The 18,691-nt window shown below is 41.8% G+C and overlaps 1 protein-coding gene across 11 annotated transcripts in view; it reads right to left on the bottom strand.

Annotated features, from left to right (window-relative positions):
- ATXN1 (ataxin 1) overlaps positions 1-18,691 on the bottom strand; it is a 368,814-nt gene that overhangs the window by 138,473 nt on the left and 211,650 nt on the right. For 8 of the 11 annotated variants that reach the window (XM_058027067.1, XM_058027093.1, XM_058027084.1 and 5 more), the window contains one exon: positions 7,669-7,808. The exons of 2 other annotated variants lie outside the window; for them this stretch is intronic. The gene's annotated coding sequence lies outside the window, so the exon portion shown is untranslated. Of the gene's footprint in view, positions 1-7,668; positions 7,809-8,603; positions 8,933-18,691 lie in introns of all 11 variants that reach the window. One more of the 11 variants, XM_058027058.1, reaches the window with a different exon arrangement.

Consider the following 18,691-nt stretch of genomic DNA (forward strand, 5'->3'; position numbering starts at 1 on the left):
GACATAACTTGAGCTTAAGATCAAGCAATTCCTCAGGATGTATGAACCCACAGGGATGGGGAAAGCAGGAAAGGAGAGGAGTAAAGACATCCTATCCCGTTGCTACATTTGGAAGAATAGGGATGCAAGAAGTAACTTTCATACTCAAAACTGGAAAATGGGAAAAACAGGAATAAGAGGTGTTTAAAGATGGACGAGGCTGAGATGTGCTGAAAAGCTGTGTTCTGTCATCTGGAAAAAAATAAAAAAAAGATGGCTAGAGAACACATTTTGCCACAGAGACAGTGTAAGGGAACACAGAAACACACAAACAGAGACAACTACATGAGCAGTTTCCAGCATTGTGTTTAAAAATAGTGGCCAGGAAGACAGATTCTCATTCCATCTTTGTTGGCATAACTTTGCTTGAGAGGAATATGCTAAATTTGTACCAGCCATAGATCTGCATCCTTCATTTATAAAGAGACAAACCCAGTACTAATAACACCTTTCTGTGTCCTGGTGTTTATGAGCACACCATCTGTTTGCATTTGGAAACTGCCCACCATACATGCTAAATTGTCAAAGATACATGAAGTGGGCGAAAAGTTAAGATTTCCATGACTTCAGCCCTAATTTGACTAACACCAGCACCAAGTGATCTCCATCCAAAGCATAAACATAGTCCTTATAAACTGTTTAAATGCCAGTGCTCTAAAGGCACAACTGTTCATGTGTTATAATCTCTCTAATGAATAAAATTCAGCTGCATACACAAAGAAAAGTAATGTTTGTTGACACATCACTGAAAGGAAGCAAATAATGTCTCACAATACTAAGAAACCTGATGAAAATGGAAGGGAAATTACCCTTTGAATAATTTTGCATGACCCAGAAGTTTTAGTGGGCTACAGGGAATACAAACTCAATCGTTCCATTTTACTCACTTGCAGATACTTTCATTTTTTTATGTATACATATATATACTTTTTAAATGCACATTTACTCTCTTTTTCTAACTGTTTAAATTGCTTTGGGTGCAAAGGAAAGACTGGATTTGAACTCTTGTATGAATCACATGCACAAACTTTCTGAAAAAAAATGAAGATGATAATAAAATAAACAAAACAAAAAAGAGGATAATTTCTCTTCCCTGTCTCTTTAAGATACTGCTGCTTTTCAGCCACACGGTGAATGCTTCATTCAAATAACAGAACATGGATTTCTCTTAGTAACTGCAGCTATAATTGTAGCAACTGGTTATACTGCTTCCATCCTATTAGTGTTACAATTGTCCAAAGCAGAACACTCGACTAAATTGCCCTCATTTCTTATAAACATCTCTTTTTTTTGTAACAGAAAAAAGCCCCAAATGCCTTCAGAATGTTACCCCTTTCTTCTGTTACCTTCTTTTGCTTCTTTGGCACCAAGAACATGAGAAAACAATACTGCTTTCCTGCCTTCAATGTTTGGCAGCCTTTTCTTAAACAAAAACTGATTCAGTGGATGCTCTGCCCACTATTACAGATAACATGCCTTTTCCAAAAGTGAGTCTCTTAAGGACAGTGTGGGGTAGCTTTATTTGCAGTCATTCACCAACTAGTATCCCATTTAGGATCTAGTAAGAACTGGCTCTTAGCATCTTCCTCAGCTGTATATGGCATTTGCATGCATATTATGCAAAACAGTGATGAAAATAAATGGCCTGGGTTGTTCTGTTTACTCATACAGAGTACATATCTCTCATGTATTCTCACTATGATGAAAAGGCACAGGCATGAAGAGTCCATCTCTGCATGGGAATAGCATGTTGGGCAGAGGGGAGGCAGTAAGAAACTCAACTTTACTGACTCTTACACTGACAAGAAGAAAAAACTCCTGCATTGTCAAAACGCTAGACAAATTGTATCACTTAAAGCAGTTACTACTCCTAGGTTTCAGTTTGCTTCACTGGAAAGCAATTTTTTAATAGCATTATTAAGGTATCACACCATGATTTATTCTTACTTGGTTTTCAACTTAAAGTGTTTTTGCCTGCTGCATTTCCTTTTTTGGCTTTAAGGAAGGGTGGCCCAATAATAATTAAATTTAAAAAAGCAAACCCAACACAAAATATAACTGCTTTGATTTACAGGGTCAGAGGAAGAGCTTTGAAATGTCCAATAAATCCAAACACCATTTCCAGTCTTCCTTCTTGTTCACTCACTATTCTGTGTACTTTCCTTTCTACCCTTGAATAACATATGGATAAGCCAAGCATATTCCATTTATTTGCTCATTATATAACACATTCCTGCTGTATTATCATTCCATACTTCAATAACTGTGCACATTCTTGTTACTCTATCACAATAAACCATCAGAACGAGGAAATAGACTTCAGTGTGTGGGTCCTCTCATTTTGGCAGGTTTAAGAAAGATCTTAATGGGAAGAGGGAAAAAGAGTGGAGAAGAACAGGAGGGAAAGACAAGAGGAGGGTTTAGCCTTTCACATGGGAAGGTATGTCAGAGGACAACCACAGTGCTTCTTAGCAAAGCTCCAGAGATCCAGGTCTGCAACAAGCTGTGTTCTGAGCACTGGCACAGGGTGCTGAGGACTGGTATGGGGTGCTGAGCACTGGCACGGGGTGCCAAGCACTGGTCTGGGGCGCCAAGCACTGGTACAGGGTGCTGAGCACTGGTACGGGGTGCTGAGCACAGGTATGGGGCACTGAGCACTGGCACGGGGTGCTGAGATCTGGTGCGGGGTGCCAAGCACTGGCACGGGGTGCTGAGATCTGGTCTGGGGTGCCAAGCACTGGCATGGGGTGCCAAGCACTGGCACAGGGTGCCAAGCTCTGGTACGGGGTGCCGAGCACTGGCATGGGGTGCCGAGCACTGGCACGGGATGCCGAGCACAGCTGCTCCCACTGCAGCAAAGCAGGTCACTGCCTCACTCAGGACTGAGCTTCTGTGTCACAGACCATCGCACTCGCTGCTGCCCCCAGCACCAGACCTGCACCAGTTGTCTTCCACAGGGGCTTCCAAGCCCCTTGGTCACACCATTGCATGCAGACCCTCGCCTACAGCACGTGACAAGGAGGTGACCACAGGGACACTGTGGCAAATGTCATGATGTCAGCTTTTTGACCCTGACACAACAGTCAAACACAGCAGCGATACAGAAGCTATTGTTTTAGTGATGCAATGCTAAGAAAGTCTACGAAAAGTATGAAGTTAATCACCTAATTAATGAAACTAAAGTAATCTTCCCTCTTAAAAACCTCTGAAGGAGCATCAATTACCTTCAGTCACTTAAATGAACAAAGTTCTCTATGGTGTTACTTCTCAATTCTCACAAAATACTCCTGGAAGTTTTTTGAGCATTATGGGAACACCTGAGTGCACGTGTTAAAATGCACATTTAACAAGCCTGGTTCTTCTCTTACTAAAATCAGCTGCCCTTAATTTAAACAGCAGGAGACCTGGGCCTTTTCCACTCCCATGTTCCTTATCAGAGCTCTAAAAATGTCATATCTTTATTTTATTAGTGAAAGACATATATTATAGATTAACAATAAAAGCGTTCTTGTATGTGAGTTTTCTAGCCCCTGTTGAGACTCTGAATTCTTGAAGGTCAAATAAAGCAGTCCATAGGAAGGGGGAGAAGAAAATGCTCTGCAATATCCTTTTAAAGAGCCTCCACAGCAAAGAGAGAATAAATAGCTGATTTGTTACATGGCTTTGAGGGCAGCCACAAATACTAAGAGCACAGGTAAATGAACCTGGTCATGAAAGGAACAGCAGCTCATCCAGTACCGTATCTACATTAGTTAACTTTCTTTGTGATTCAAGTCCAAGACTTTGCATTGTTCTATTTCCGCCTATTCCTCTGCTCTAGATTCCCTTTGTGACACTTTTATCAATGGAAAATCGAGGGAGGCATTTCCAGCTGGGAGCCCAACAAAAAAACAGGAGGTTCAGTCTGGTTTTCTCACTTGCACTGCAAGAACCATTTCAGCACTAGTAATAAAAGCAAAACTACACAAAGGGAAAAAAAAAAAAAAAAAAAGACATGACCTGAAATTATTTTAGCATCATAAATACTTCACTGGTCTTTATTCTGCAGCATGGTTAGTGTCACACATTGGCACAATAATTTGCTAGCTTAAACAGAGCTCCTTGCAAATAACGAATTTGTATTAAGGGCCGCTGTCAGCTAGAATTCCAGGGAAATACAAAGGAAAAGATAACAGTGCCATTGGTCAGATCTACTCTTTGTTATGCCCTTGCAATTTTGACAGATTTATAGCTGCAGTGTCACATTATTAAAAAGTCTGACTGTGCCCTCTGTGAGTGGTGAGGAAAATACACAAAACAACAAGGGAAGGCAAGCAGCACAGTGGGAGCCACGCAAAATGCCTTGTGCACAGGGACATCCCCATAGCCACACCTGCAGGTGTCATTACAGCAGCCGTGGCGCTGCCAGTCAGGTGCTCGGTTTAGTTGTAACCTGAGGAGGTGGCTTTGAAAATGAGAACATTTGTACTAACAGGATTTTCAAGGTAATTTTCAGGGGATAGATTTGGTATCATTTAAGACCAGAAAAGACTAATAATCATACTTTTAAACATTATGGCAGTACAGACCATTCATCTTGGGAGGCACTTGGTATAGTAAAAACAGAGTAACAACTCCCATGCATTTATGTGAGCACCATTTAACACAAACAACAAGCTCCTTGAAGTCCAGGGCTATTTTCTTACACCACCAAGGAGCTCCAGCCACGATCACCTCCTCAAACAAAAGAAATGGCTCAAGGCTTCCAGTAGTCAATTATCCAACCACTGCAGGCTCTGCTAGTGTCCTAAAGACAAGTAAAATTTTTTTCTCTTGTTTACATGTGTAGCCTGTAAGGGCTCTGCTGAGAGAAATACCTTTTTCTTTCGGTAAGAAATCGAGGAAGTTATCATCATCTCAGTAGCACAAGCTTGTCAAAGCTGCAATAGGACAAGAAGAGAAAAGGTGAAAGTAAAATACAAGGGTGTATTTTCAGAATCAGGTGCAAAGGCTATCTTCTTAAAGACAGAAAATATTAAATATGTGCCGTAAACTAAAAAAAAAAAATCGGCAGTCACCATCATCAAATAGCCTGAAAGTTCAGAGGGCACCTGAGAGAACATTGTATGGTACCCAAATTCTCTATTTTTTTGGTCAGTTGGAAGAATATTTTCAAAATTTCACATGGATTTCGCGTACCTAAACTATAACAAATTGTAAACTAGGAGACCTTAAGAACTTACTGCTAGCATTCTCTGAATCTGTACCACAGACCTGTTACAGGGAACAAGAGTTTGGGGAGAATCACATGCCAAATACCTGCCCTGTAGATACCCCCAACAGGAGAACATGCCAAGCAAGAAGGGATAAAATACTTGCAACGTTTTTGATGAGACTGGTGAAGAAGTGTCTTCATTCCTAGTTCCACAAAACCCGAAGTTTTTTAAACAGGCTACTATTTAAACCCAGTTTTACACTGAGCTTTTTATGTCCTCCCTAAGTCAATAGATAAACTTCATAAATAACCAGGCAAACCCATAGAACTGGGTTATATGTCCAGCTCCAACCATATACTTTATTGTCTTGCACAACATACAGAGCCATTCTCATTAGGTAGCTGAATGTGTAAAGCTCAGTAGAGAGCTAAGGAAGCTCCTAAACAAAAAATAATTTACGGGGCAAACTGCATGTGGAAAAAATTAATATAACTTGTGTGAAGTCAAATGAAGTAGCTGAAGGAAGTCTATGTAATCCCAGCAGACACAATCTATATCACATCACAGGCAAATCAAACAGGAGGAAACATCCTTGAAAATATTCAGCAATTTGGAGTTTTCTCAGCTCCAAATCCAGACAGCAGCACATGAGTAGGTTATATTAACTAAATCCATCAAGGAAATCTCCATACAATTTCTGATCACTGTCTAGGGTCTGGTTTTTTGCTGTGGCCAATCTCTGAGAAAGACATCAGAACAGCAAAAAAACCCACACAACACTAAAACAAACAAACAAAAAAGCCCCCACAAAACAAGGGAAAATTACCACACCCACAACTCAGACCTAATAATTACAAGCCAAAAAATGAAGTGAGGGAAGAAATCACTTCCCATCCCTGCAGGTAAGGTCGAAGTTCTCTAGCAATAGATTTGAGAATAATTAATATGAGACCAACAAGTTAAATGGCCTTACAGGGTCTTTTTAATTTATTAAATAAATTTTGCTTTAATCACATTAATTTTTCAGAAATGTACAATAATCTTTGTGGTTTAAAATGACTTTGTATTCATTTTTTAATGGAGAGTATTTTTATTCATCTAATACATTATCCTTTCAAGAAAATTATCATACTTGACTACAAGTACTTAACGGGGCACTAATTAATACTCCTATTTCTCCTCATTTAAAACTCCTTTGAGAAATGAGGTCAGAAACCTGGTTTAACACAGAAGACACTTCTCAGAGGCTAAAGGGGGAAGGGACTCAAAAGGCACTTGTCACCCTTCACCATGGAGGACATCCCCTTTGAACACTGTGAAAAATGCGTATCATATGATTGGCTTTTCGCAGATATTAAAATGAATATTATATGTGTTGTGTTAGAAAGTCATGCTGTATTAATTCTCTTAAGTAGTGTGCTAAATATAGTTTTAGGTTATAAAAAATGTTAAAATAGAAACTATGCTATGTAGGATACTTTTTTTTACAGAAAGGACTTGAAGCGAAATAGCAGCCACAGGACACCTAAATCCTTCAGAGAAAGAGAATTTATTGCCCTCTTATCAGAAGAAACGAGCTCCTTCCCGCCTCGAAGGCGCTGTTAGGATTCAGAGGAAGAAGTTGAAGATGACCAGACAGAATCCTGTACTTGAATGGAATTTATGCATCGCGTATGATGTGCATGAATATGCAACAGAGTATTGTTTTTAAGGGTTAATCCTTTGTTAGCGGGGGTCCTTTCTCGGCCTCGTGCTGCCCAGGAAAAGGTACCTGGACGTCCGTAACTCTTTGGTTCTATTGTCTCATATTGTCCTAATTCAAATTATCCAAATTATTATTACTCTAATTGTATTACTATTTTTATAACCATTTTATTACTACTAAACTTTTAAAATTAAAAGAACCCAAGTGATTGGCGTTTTTCAAACTCCAAAGCCCAGGCTGGCCAAAGCCCAGTCTGTCAGCGACCGCTCCGGCCGAGCCAGCAGCTGATGGTAAGCCCCGGAGCAGCAGCAGTCCCTCTGCCCCGCACCTTATGGAAGACAAGAAGGAATTCTCCCATTTCTTCTTGTTTAACGGGGTGAGTTTTACTTTCCCCACTCTCAGCCCAGCTCTCCCCGGGAGAAGGGTTTGTCCGCCTCCCTCCCAGAGCCCGGGCTGCCGCAGCCACTTGTTCCCCGGGCCGCGATACAAGGACGGGCGGGCGGGAGGGCGGCTCCACCTCCCTCAGAGCAGAGTCCCCGCCCGGGCCGCGGCGCCGTGCCAAGGCTCCAGCAGCGGCTGTGCCCCGCCGGGAACGCCGCAGGAAAACGCGGGTTGCAAACACCTCCCAGAGCTGTTGGGGACTCGGGGAACTGCTGCGGGGTTAAAGGGCTAAAGCAGAGACCGAGCGCAAGCGTCTCTGAAGCTCTCAGGAAATTTGCAGGCACTCACCCATGGACTTCACATTTGGGTTCGCTCCGCATTGTCTACTAATTGCAATTATCTAAGAGCGGCTCCGCGATGGGAGGAGGGGAGGAGAAGAAGGCTTCCTTTTGGCACAGCTTCTTCAGAGTTCAAAGGACACATATGGCCTGCAAACACAGTGCAGGGAATAATGTAAAATTAAAGGAGGGATGAGAGGAAAATGAGAACGCAGCAGGGACAAGCGCTGTTCTGGATCTGCTTGAGTGGAATTTTAAATAAAGAAACAGGAGGGAAAAAAATCAACAAAACCCCCAGACTTATTTTAATTCCACATCTGAACAGAAGGAGGGATCACGGGAGGGGGCCCACATATGAAGGGCAGACCTCTGGGGAGCAGAACTTGAGCATTTCTGCATGGGGCAGAGACCCCAAGCCCTACGGCCTCAGCCCAGGACCCAGAGGACTGGCCAGAGAGCAGGGCTGGAAGCTGCCAGAGATACAGGGCTTTGGGAAATGTACAGCCAACACCTCCAAAGAGACAGGATGGGTTCATTACAGAATAAACACGTGTACAGTACCAAACCTGCAGGGAAGGACAGCCTGTCTACCCACAGAGTAAAGCAAGGAAAAATAAAAGAGAGTCCAAATAGCGCCGGTCCCAATTTCCCTTGCTCATCTCGCCACACAAAGAGAGCCACACAAAAGTCAGCAGCCTGCTAGATGGTGCCTGTGTCCATGCCAAAGGCCGACACCTGCTTGTGGCCTTGTCTTTGTTAGGGCCGAAACCAAAGGCTGTTCTTCTCACTGCAGGGCATATCAAGCACAAAAAGAAATAAATAAACAAAACAAAACAAAACAAAAAAATCCACAACAATTCTCGGTTGTAATTTCTACATAATTATTGCACAACAACCACCCATAATGAGAGAATGAATTTATAACCACACACAAGCTATATTTACCAGTGGACTGGTTACAAAGCAAAACAGCAGGAAACCACAATGTGTCTTCATCTTAGCTCCTCAGCAGTGGTGCAGAGCAAGGCTGCCCGTGCAGCAAGGCAGGCTGGGCAGGTGAAACCCAGGCACAACCACAGAAGAAGAGCACAGCCTTACGGGGACAGAACCTGGACCGAGCAGGGCACAAAGATGCTGCCTGGTAGTCAAGGGAAGCTATGCAGAGGTGCAGCTAGAAAGACTTGTTTGTCCTCAGGGTTAAACAGTCAGCCGCACTGAGAAAACTGAAGGGAGTCTTGCCTCCCAACTATCCCAGCTTCCAGGAATTTTGATACCTAGGCAGAATAAAAAAAAAAAAAAAAAAAAAAAAAAAAAAAAAAAACAAAAAAAACTAACAAAAACCAAATTTAAAAACCACCCCACAACTGGACATGTGCACCCCTGTGCAGTCAGGATCCCCGAGATGAACCATCCCTGTCCCTTGAAATGAAGAGCCACTTGCAGACAGCACTTTGTTCTCCTCCCATCAGCAATTCAAGTCAGCCCCATGGCAAAACGGGCACAATTCAACCCAAACTGGGACAGTGGGACTGTTCCACAAGAGGAGGCCTGATGAGGTCAGCAGCTGAGCCCCAGATGACAACTTTTCATCAAATGGGGAGAATTGATCTGGATCTGCCTACCAAACACCATAAATCGCTGAGCTTCAGGGGACCTTCAGGGGACCTTCACCCCTCCAACGCAGCTTTTCAGGCAAATTTGGCCAAAACTGCCTCACAACTTTGGAAGTTACTGGGCCAATGCACTTAAGGAAAGACAGGCAGCGCATTCACAAGAGCCTCATTTCCCCAGGCTGACACCATACAAGCAGGCAGCATCCCTGCTGCCAGCAGTACACCCCTGACCACCTTGCCCCAGCTGCTCCTCCTCACCTCCCTCTGTGCCAGTACAAACCCTCACACTTTCCAGGCCAGCATGAGAATGATGGCGAGCTAGATCCAGGAACAGATCCTGCTGAAACTTTCTTTTTTTTTTTTTTTCAGGGATTATTTTTAACTTGGATCCTTTCCCAGACCCAGCTCAGAGCATGACTACACAACGCTTATGTCAGCACAAGGAAGCCATCTAATGAGCACCCATGAGGGGGGCAGGATTGCTGCCATCGCTATCCTCACCACCTTAATGAGCTTGTAAAACAACAGCCCATAGACAGCAGGTTAAAAAGTCACAGAGCTTCAGTAAATTGAGGATGGCACATACAAAACAAAAAAAAAAAAATAAAAACCAAAACTCATACACACAGGTTACCTAGCCACTGCCATGTCAAGCTGCCAAAACACAGCAAAAGCCCAGGGCTTTCCACTGAGGAAAAGCAACCCTGCACTCAGCTCCACCAAAACCCCAATGCAGAAGGGCTCCTGACACGCGCCCATGGAAAGTCTTGGTCATTACTACTTCCTAAATAGGACACGCAAAGAAAACCCACAGCATGTAAACCACTGGTATCTCAAAATGACCTTTCTCTTATCTCTTTGGCTAGGCATGCTCTCTCTGCCCTGCTCTGTCCCTGGGGAGACACCAAACAGCCCAGCCCCAACTCGAGGAAGCATAAGAGCAAAAGAGAAGGGAAGGTGAGCAGATCAAACAATTCTCCTTCCTCATGACCTGTGGGTGCAAACCCATCACAACACATTGTGTAACCTTAAACACATGTTAAGATGGAGACAAAAATCCATGATTACTGTTTCTGGTGTTTATGCTGACCAGTGCATTATTACTGCTCTGGTGGCAATCAGCGAATCTGTCATGAAAAGAAAGGATGTGTTGTGTTTGCTATCGATCCTTATAATTCCTGTCTGAGAATAATCATACCATCTTGAAATATAGCCCAAGAGAGCACTGTTATTCCGGAACTGAGCTGCTTTTGGAAGATGAGTAAAAAGCAGTTACATGCTCTTAGATATCTTCTTGAGGTTGCAGACAATTGTTCCTGGCTTTACAGACACATTTTCTGATCATTAACTATTCTCTTTCCCCTGTAGCTGAAAGAGCTACACACATATAAAGAAAAATCTGGCTATCCCAAGAAATCATGTAACTGACTATACACAGAGGGCTGTCAGGTAGGCACAAAATAAACTAACTGAAATAATATGATTTTTTTCTCCCTCTAATATCCTTCATTTATAGTCACTGTCAGTATGACAACCAAGAACAGTAAGTGGAATGATTTCATGCATGATTTCATATCTCAATATTTCATTAATATTGATATATTCTATATCCCCTTGTGCAGCAGACAGTTTCTATCACTTACTTTGTATTAGGGCAACAGAGTAAGGCACCTCAAATGAAGCCTGGAGCAGTAACCATTCCCTCAAACCAGAGCTAAAACCTGGACTAACAGACTTGTGACTATTGCCAGATCACCTCTTTCTCCTCACTGAAGTCTGGACATCACCAATGGATGGGGAGGCAGAAACACAAACCTCTGATGGCATCCAAAACTGCCCCCAAAAATGCATATGAAAACACATATTGGAAGCTTGGCTAGAACAACAGTACCAAACAAAACATATGACGCTAATCCAAGTGTTACAACAAATTGTCCATTGTAGCTGGAAAACAGAGAAACACAGCCCTGAAAAGGGATCAGAACAATACTGACTTAAAAATTGCTAAGGGTTCTTGTTAAGTGCACATTCTAGCATATTCATAAAGCAGGTTTTTTTGAAGGTAGGAAAAAATACGACAAAACAGGTTAACAAACTAAATGCAAATAGTAAGGAAAAATCAAAGATATAACCCAGAAGAAAGCTGAGCTAAGAAATGCACAAATATTTTGTGTGCATATGTGTGTGAAATTTAATATAATTCCTAATTCTCAGTATCTTGGATAACACCTGTCTGTTTTCCAGACCTGAGTTTCAGAAGTTTACTACTTTTTCACAAATGGATTCAGGACTGTGGTCTCTTAAACAGTGAACTTCTGTCCTCCATCCCACACATGTTCCCACTGACTCCAACCAGCCCAAAGTTAACTATAAATACAATAGAAAGTCAAATACAAAGGTAGCTTGTTGCCTAATTTTTCCCTTTTTTTCTGATGTGCTATTAGGCTATTCATAATGAATACAAAATACTTTTTTCTTTTTAATTAACAGGTAGTACAAACAAAGCCTCTAATATTTTACAAACCTAATTGATGCAAAATACTAGATATGTGTTCTAGGTCTCTGGTTTCAGATCTTTATTACCAAATTCTGACTTCTTTTCATTCCATTAATGCTTTCAACAGGTTATTAAAAAGCACAGTCTTGCTAATTTACTGTAATGTTTAGGATACCTACTCTAAAGTTATGGAAGAAATCAATAAATTGATCAATCAACAAAAAGAAACAGAAAAGTGACAAAACACATTTTGTTCTATTACTGTGGCAATTCTAAATGGTGTTTTAATTATTCATATAAATATCTCTAATGCATTAGTAAATGTGATGTATTGCACACCTACATTTTTTTTTCTTTTTAATTCTTGGAACCCAATTCAGGAATGTGGTTCCTTGCAGAAATACAAAGAAGGCCTCTGAATACTTTTTTTAGTATTTGATTCTAAGTAGTCAAATGCTGTCCTGCTTTGGATCCACAATACCACAAGACTACTTACTCCACAGCACTCTCTGCTGAGAGCAGATCCATAGACAAAGTCACATAATGTCACACAGCCTTGTAACACACCACACAACACAGCCAGGGGGAAGAGGCACCTCTCCATCACTCCTGCCATAGCCAACAGGCAAATTCCCAGCGCTGCAGCTTGGAAGGGGAGGCAATCATGTATATTAACATTCCACTGAGAAAACTAGGATGAAGCAATGAGCTAGTGACTATCCTTGGGAAGACATGTCAGGGTCTAAATTCTGGGCCTGCCTAGCCAAGCCCCTCCTCCTTTTTCAACAACATGTAAAATTCTGTGCACCTTCTGTATCCAGCACCCCAGGCAATGCCAGTCTCACTTATTCACAGCCACGTTCACTCTGCCTATCCAGTAGCTGCACTGAAGTACTAAGTACCATCCTTGTCCCAGGAGAGACACCATCAGCACAAAGAAAGCTGCAAAGCCCATGAGTGATTCTGCGTAGAGGTGGAATTTTTCAAATTATGATAATGAGCTTCAAAAGAGAGTGCACAGAGCTGCACAGATACACTCCCTTTTTACGTCAGGAGGCACATAAAGGGTTGACTAACCTCTGCTGCTTATTTTATGTTATAATCTCACCCCTCCCTTATTTAGTAACTTCCTCCTTAAGCCCTGGCATCTCTTCTCCATTTCCCTCACAATCTTGGGGCCTTTTCCTCCCAAGATTATAATCTACTGGAAGTTCCCCCTCCCTGACCACTACCCACATCCCCGTCTTTGTTCTGGCTCCCTGCAGCGCTCAGTGTCTGGACAGGCTTCACATTCACTCCAGATTTTTTGCTCTCCTGCTCTTCAAAGCTTGTGAAGCAGGTTTTCATTCAGCTACCCTTGCCTGCCAGGATGGGGAGCAGTGCATGGAAACTGAAAAGAGCTCATTGAGCACCAGGCGAGCAGGCCTTTGCAACTAAAACCCAAGGTAGAAATGCTCACCGTGTGTCTTATTTAGTTCAAAGCCGAAATGTTTCTGTCTAGGATGTCTGTTTGTATCTCAAGTCACAGAGAAGCCATTAGTACCAATAATGTGTCATTACGGGGGCGTCAGCAGAGACTCCACAGCTAAGGTTAATTTGAGATGCATAATTTAAAGCAGAAATAAAATCCCTCCATTTCACACTTTAATGACTCAATTCAAATCATTCTTCAAATTTGACACAGCAGCTCTTAAGGGGACACTTGCATTTTTTTCATGTCCCTTTTTGCTTTTTCTGGCCAATTTTAAGTAAAATACTTATCTAGTGCAGAAGTAAAATACACAGATCTTCCATTTACAACCACTTTAACCTGTCTTCCCCCTCACATTTCTTTTCAGCAGTTTCATACTTCACACATTCACTCTGACACATTAGAATATGCATGATACAGGCCACTTCCGCAAGTTAAAAAGAAACAAACCCGTTCAGAGTTAAAATTTTACTCATTGTAACCCCAGGGATTTTGCCAAGAACAGCTGACAACACTGTTTATCTTAAACATACCACATCACTTAGGTAACAGTAGTACCCCCACAATTCTTTGTCCTTAGTATTTCCACTCTCAGCATCCTGCTAAAGTACATTAAATACATAATCCTTGGTTTTCAAACTGAGGCAAAGACAGAAGGATGCTGTGGTTTCAACAAGTGCTTCAAGCTGGTCTAAGTCTCCCAAATCACCAATAATTTGTTCTGTCAGGCTACTTCTCTCAGAACAGCTGGTAAAACACAGAAATAATTAAGCAAAAACTCATCACAACATAATGAAGCAGCATGATAGTGAAATCTTCATGCTGCTGAGGATGCAACACCTCTCTATCAGACATCTCCTGCCAGTTGCTGTGGATTCTTCAATAAAGCTCACGTAATACTACAAAAATGTGTAGAAACATAGAATGACTTTTGTCATCTGACACAACTCTGTCTTCTTCTGGACTTTCAAGAAATCACAGTTCAAGCACACAGACATTCTTTGGAGAGCTGCCCTCAATGCTAAAAATGGCCATGGAATTGCACAACGCAGGGGGGAGGGAAGAAAATTCCAAGAAAACTTTGACTCATCCATTGTAATTCCTCAGGTTTTTGGAGCAGAGAATGGAATGCCGTCAAGCTAAAATTGACAGAGCTATTTTCTGATCTCTAAGTGATGTCAATACTTCACAAATCCTCAAGTGCTGGGAAAATTTTTCTCTGCAAAATTCTAAGAATGACTCTTAAAATTTGTTGGGTTGGGGGGGGAACCCAGAGCTAAAAGAGGTACTTGAAATTAAACTCCTACGTAGGTATGTTTTTGAATACTGAGAGTATTAGGCTTCACAGCTTTTTGCTATCTGTGACTCAGACTTGCTGCCACAGGTGTCAAGTCATCAGGGACTTAACTGGAGCTCTGCAGAAACCTACTGCTTTGTGAATATTTTTTTAACTATATGTTAAAAAATCATCCTCAAAGACAGACAAAAAGCAAGCTTTTCCACTCAGTAAAGACCTGAATCTTTCCAGTCACTAGATTTTACTGTCCTGTCACCTTTCACCTAGAAAAGCAGATTTTTCTGGTTTTCTGTTGTTTAATTCTTAAGGTTTTCAGAATAACATCATGTCCACCAGGGTTTTCAGAACAACACAATGTCAACCAAATCTAACAGGCAAAACAGCTTCAATAAAGTTCTGAGAATAACACATCTACTCTGGCACGCCAACACACTATTTTTAATTGAAGCTCATTAAAGATGTAATATAAGAAAAATTATATTCACTTCCAGCACTGTTCCATCAATGCAGTGAGATAATCATGCTGCTGTACCATACATAAAGCAATATTTATGAGTAGTGGTTTAGGTAATTTAATGGAAAGGCAGAAAGCAATGATTCATTCCTTGTTCTATCTGTTGCTGAAAAATTACTTTTGCCAATTGCAGGGCCCAAGCAGGCACACAGAGAGATTGCTTTCAAATGTTAGTAAAACAGAGACCTGGAAAATGAAAAGAGACAAGTCAGTTGAAATGCCGAACAAAAGGAAAAAAAATCTGGATTACAGATGAGAATTACTTTACAGAGCAGCATACAAATGCAGGCCTCTAAAGTAATTTAAACCAAATGCAGATTGAGACTGAAGTCATTTAGTGAGTCAGCACAGTAATAGGACACTAAAATTACAAGTGAGAAAAGTGCAATCCTTTTCATATAGCACACTCTATTTTATTCCAAATTTTCCTGAAAACAAATTAATTGTATCCTTTGTGTTGTACCTTCCTCGTTTTCTTTGGACTCAACCTCTACCTTCCAGAAAGAAATTAATTTCATGCAGGCTGACTAGTTGTGAGCTCTGATGTTTAGGACTTGAATTTCCCTTTCACAAAAGTTTCATCTCCAGACCATGACCACATTAATAAACAATCATTGGCATGAACACTACTGACCCTCTTCCAAGTTATGATTACTTTCCTCTGAAAATTCTTTCTTTTTTGTTTTTTAAATTAACAGTTAAAACCAAAGCTGCAGAGAATCATTAAAACTTCTGCCTCCCAGATTCTGCCATCCCAGAGGTTTCGATCACCTACAGCCAGGTACAGATGGGGACTTCAGTGCTAAATATACCGCCCATCAGTCAAAGAAAGGCTTTGCTTTCTATCTGCCTCAAATATTTTTTAAAACCATAATGGTTTTTAAACTTAAAAAGCAATCTTCATCTCGTTCTTGCCTCATACTTTCAAAAAAATGTAATTCTGTGAAAGCCACAACAATTGCTTGTTCAATAGAGACTGCTACTCTCTGAAGTGCTTTCTCAGATAGATTTGTACGGACATACATGGGAGAAATGAATACTCCAAAAATATCCACAACAGATAACAAGTAGCGTCTAGAAACAACAAAAAGAAACAAAAAAAAGAAAAAGAAAGTCCTCCAAATGCAGCCCAAATTGGAACAAATGCCTACAGTAGCAACAGCACAGGAAGAGCAAAATGTTATTGTACATTACTGGCCTGCAGCCCACAATTACAAAAAATACTGCAGTATTCCGCAGTAACAGCATAAAATATTATCATTTCAAACAAGCAGCTGCAGCACCCTGCCCACAGCAGCCACGTCGCAGAGGGCCAGGGGAGGAGAGGGCTGCCAAAGGACTCCCCACTGCAGAGGGAGAGTGGGCCACGGGGTTGGTGAACCCTTGGGATGCCTTCTCCTGACACCCACAGCTCCATCAGGGCACAAAGAACCACTGCTCAGCAGCAAAATGCTCCCACATGGGCTCCAGCTCCTGAGCCCTCCAGCAGAAGCGAATCATGATGCTCACTCTGCACTCTCCCTCTTGCTGTAGGTTGCCTTCTGCCAAATCTTTGCAATTTTCACATTGTCTTGGATTCAATAAAATCTCCCCCATCCCAGCTCCCCTGCACTAATGTCTGTGGTACCCAGCCCCCTGTAACAGCCAGCCAGCAGGTTTGAACAGTGGCCTAGCCAGGGGCTCCCAGAGCAGAGGTTGGCATACAGTGCCATTGTGATGGCTACCATTCCCCTCCCCAGACAGTGAGCAGCAGCTCCACTACAGGTCAGCAGAAGGGGAGAAAACACGCACACAAGTTTATCAGCAATGCTTATGTCGACTGCTGTACCCAAGGATGGCCAGCACAGAGGGCAGTCCCACCACAGCAAACAAAAAACCCCAAAAATTAACAGGTAAGTCCATCTGCTCACTGGCATGCATTGCACACTAATGAACAGCCCTAAGCAGGAATAACATCTTCCAAATTTGGGTTCTGCATGGATCATAAAAAAAGACCATTTAAGAAGTTACATGTTTTCTGCAAACTTAATGTACTTGCAGAACAAGCAATCAGAGGGAAAAGCAAAGCAGAAACCATAACTAATGCAGGTTCAGCTAACCAGTTTCAGCTGAGATGGAGTTAATTTTCTTCCTAGTAGCTTGTAAGTTTTGTGGGTCTTGGATTTAGCATGAGAATAATGTTAATAACATACTCATGTTTTAGTTGCTCAGTAGTCAAGGACTTTCCATTTTCCCAGTTCTGCTGGCAAGGAGGTACACAAGAAGCTGGGAGGGAGCATGACCCAAACTGGCCAAAGGGATATTCCATACAATAGAGCATCCTGCTCAATCTGTCAGCTGGGGGAGTTGTCCAGGAGAGGCTGATGGCTGCTTGGGGACAGGCTGGGTATCAGTCACTGGCTGGTGAGCAGCTATGCTGTGTGTCACTTGTCCTTCTCACATTTTATTTCTCTTTCTCTTCTGTTTGCCTCCCTTTTCATTACATCATCATAATCATCATTACCACTACTGTTGTTACTGTTTTTGCTGTTGTTATATAATTAAACTGTACTTATCTCACCACAGGGGTTTTACCTACTTTTATCCCAATTCTCTTACCCATCCCACTGTGGGGGTACAGGGAGTGAGTAGCTACATAGTACTTGATTGTCATCTGGGGTCAAGCCATGACACTCGTGCTTCCTGTACAGCCTGCAAATAGTACAGATTCTCCAGACAAAACTGCAAAGCCTGAGCTTTGCCTCAGCTACCAATTCCACCTCAGGTATTTGGCCCACTGTCCAACAAGCCTGAAGTTAAGTTTGAAATACACAAACACTGTTGGGGCACCTTTTAGAAATATTCAAACCATGATGAAAACTGTTTCTCATGCAGCCAACCAGAGATATGTTTTCAGGAGGTAGCAAGCTAACTGCCATACCTAAATACTTCCCAGTTCACCTGCACTTCTCATCTTTCCCACACCAGATTTCTCTGCCAAATACAAAGGAGACTGTACTGTATATATGTGCAATATATATGCAATAAACTGCAGTAATATATGCACTAGATTGAAATACTGTATCCTCAAAAGCAGTTCATTGAATGAAGGATTCGAAGTCCCACAGGGAGTACTGCAAATACACATTAAGTCTCTGGGTGCTGGATTTGACTCTCTGACGTACGTAACAGATGTGTAAAGTAACACATAACCAGATGCCTCTCTAGTGCATGCACAGCTAGAGACTGAAAAGCCTAAAATGTTGTGTCCAAGGGCAAAAGAAAAGGGAGAGCATAAAAACAGAACCACATATCTAGCAAGAAATGAAAAATTTGGGCCTTATGGACTTCTTGTCTACAATGCTGAAATTTTTCATGTCTGTAATTCAGCTATGGTATCTCAAGACAGGACTTTTCAGGAGGTGGCAGTCCAGCCACTGTGGCCTGATTTGTTCCATGCCAGGGTGATAAATAATTTCTTGATGTCTTTGGAATTTCAGGATCCTACTTCCAAAGCCTCCACTGTGATTTCAAAGATCTCCATCCAGAAGAGTGGTCTAACTCCGTAGAAGAAAAAAAAAACTCAGGAAAAAAAGCAATTGGCTGTATAACAGTCACCAGCACAGAGGCCTTTCTCCTTTCCCTAAGTTGGTGTGTCCTGG

The sequence above is a fragment of the Melospiza georgiana genome, chromosome 1, assembly GCF_028018845.1.
Source record: "Melospiza georgiana isolate bMelGeo1 chromosome 1, bMelGeo1.pri, whole genome shotgun sequence".
Taxonomy (NCBI): Eukaryota; Metazoa; Chordata; class Aves; order Passeriformes; family Passerellidae; genus Melospiza; species Melospiza georgiana.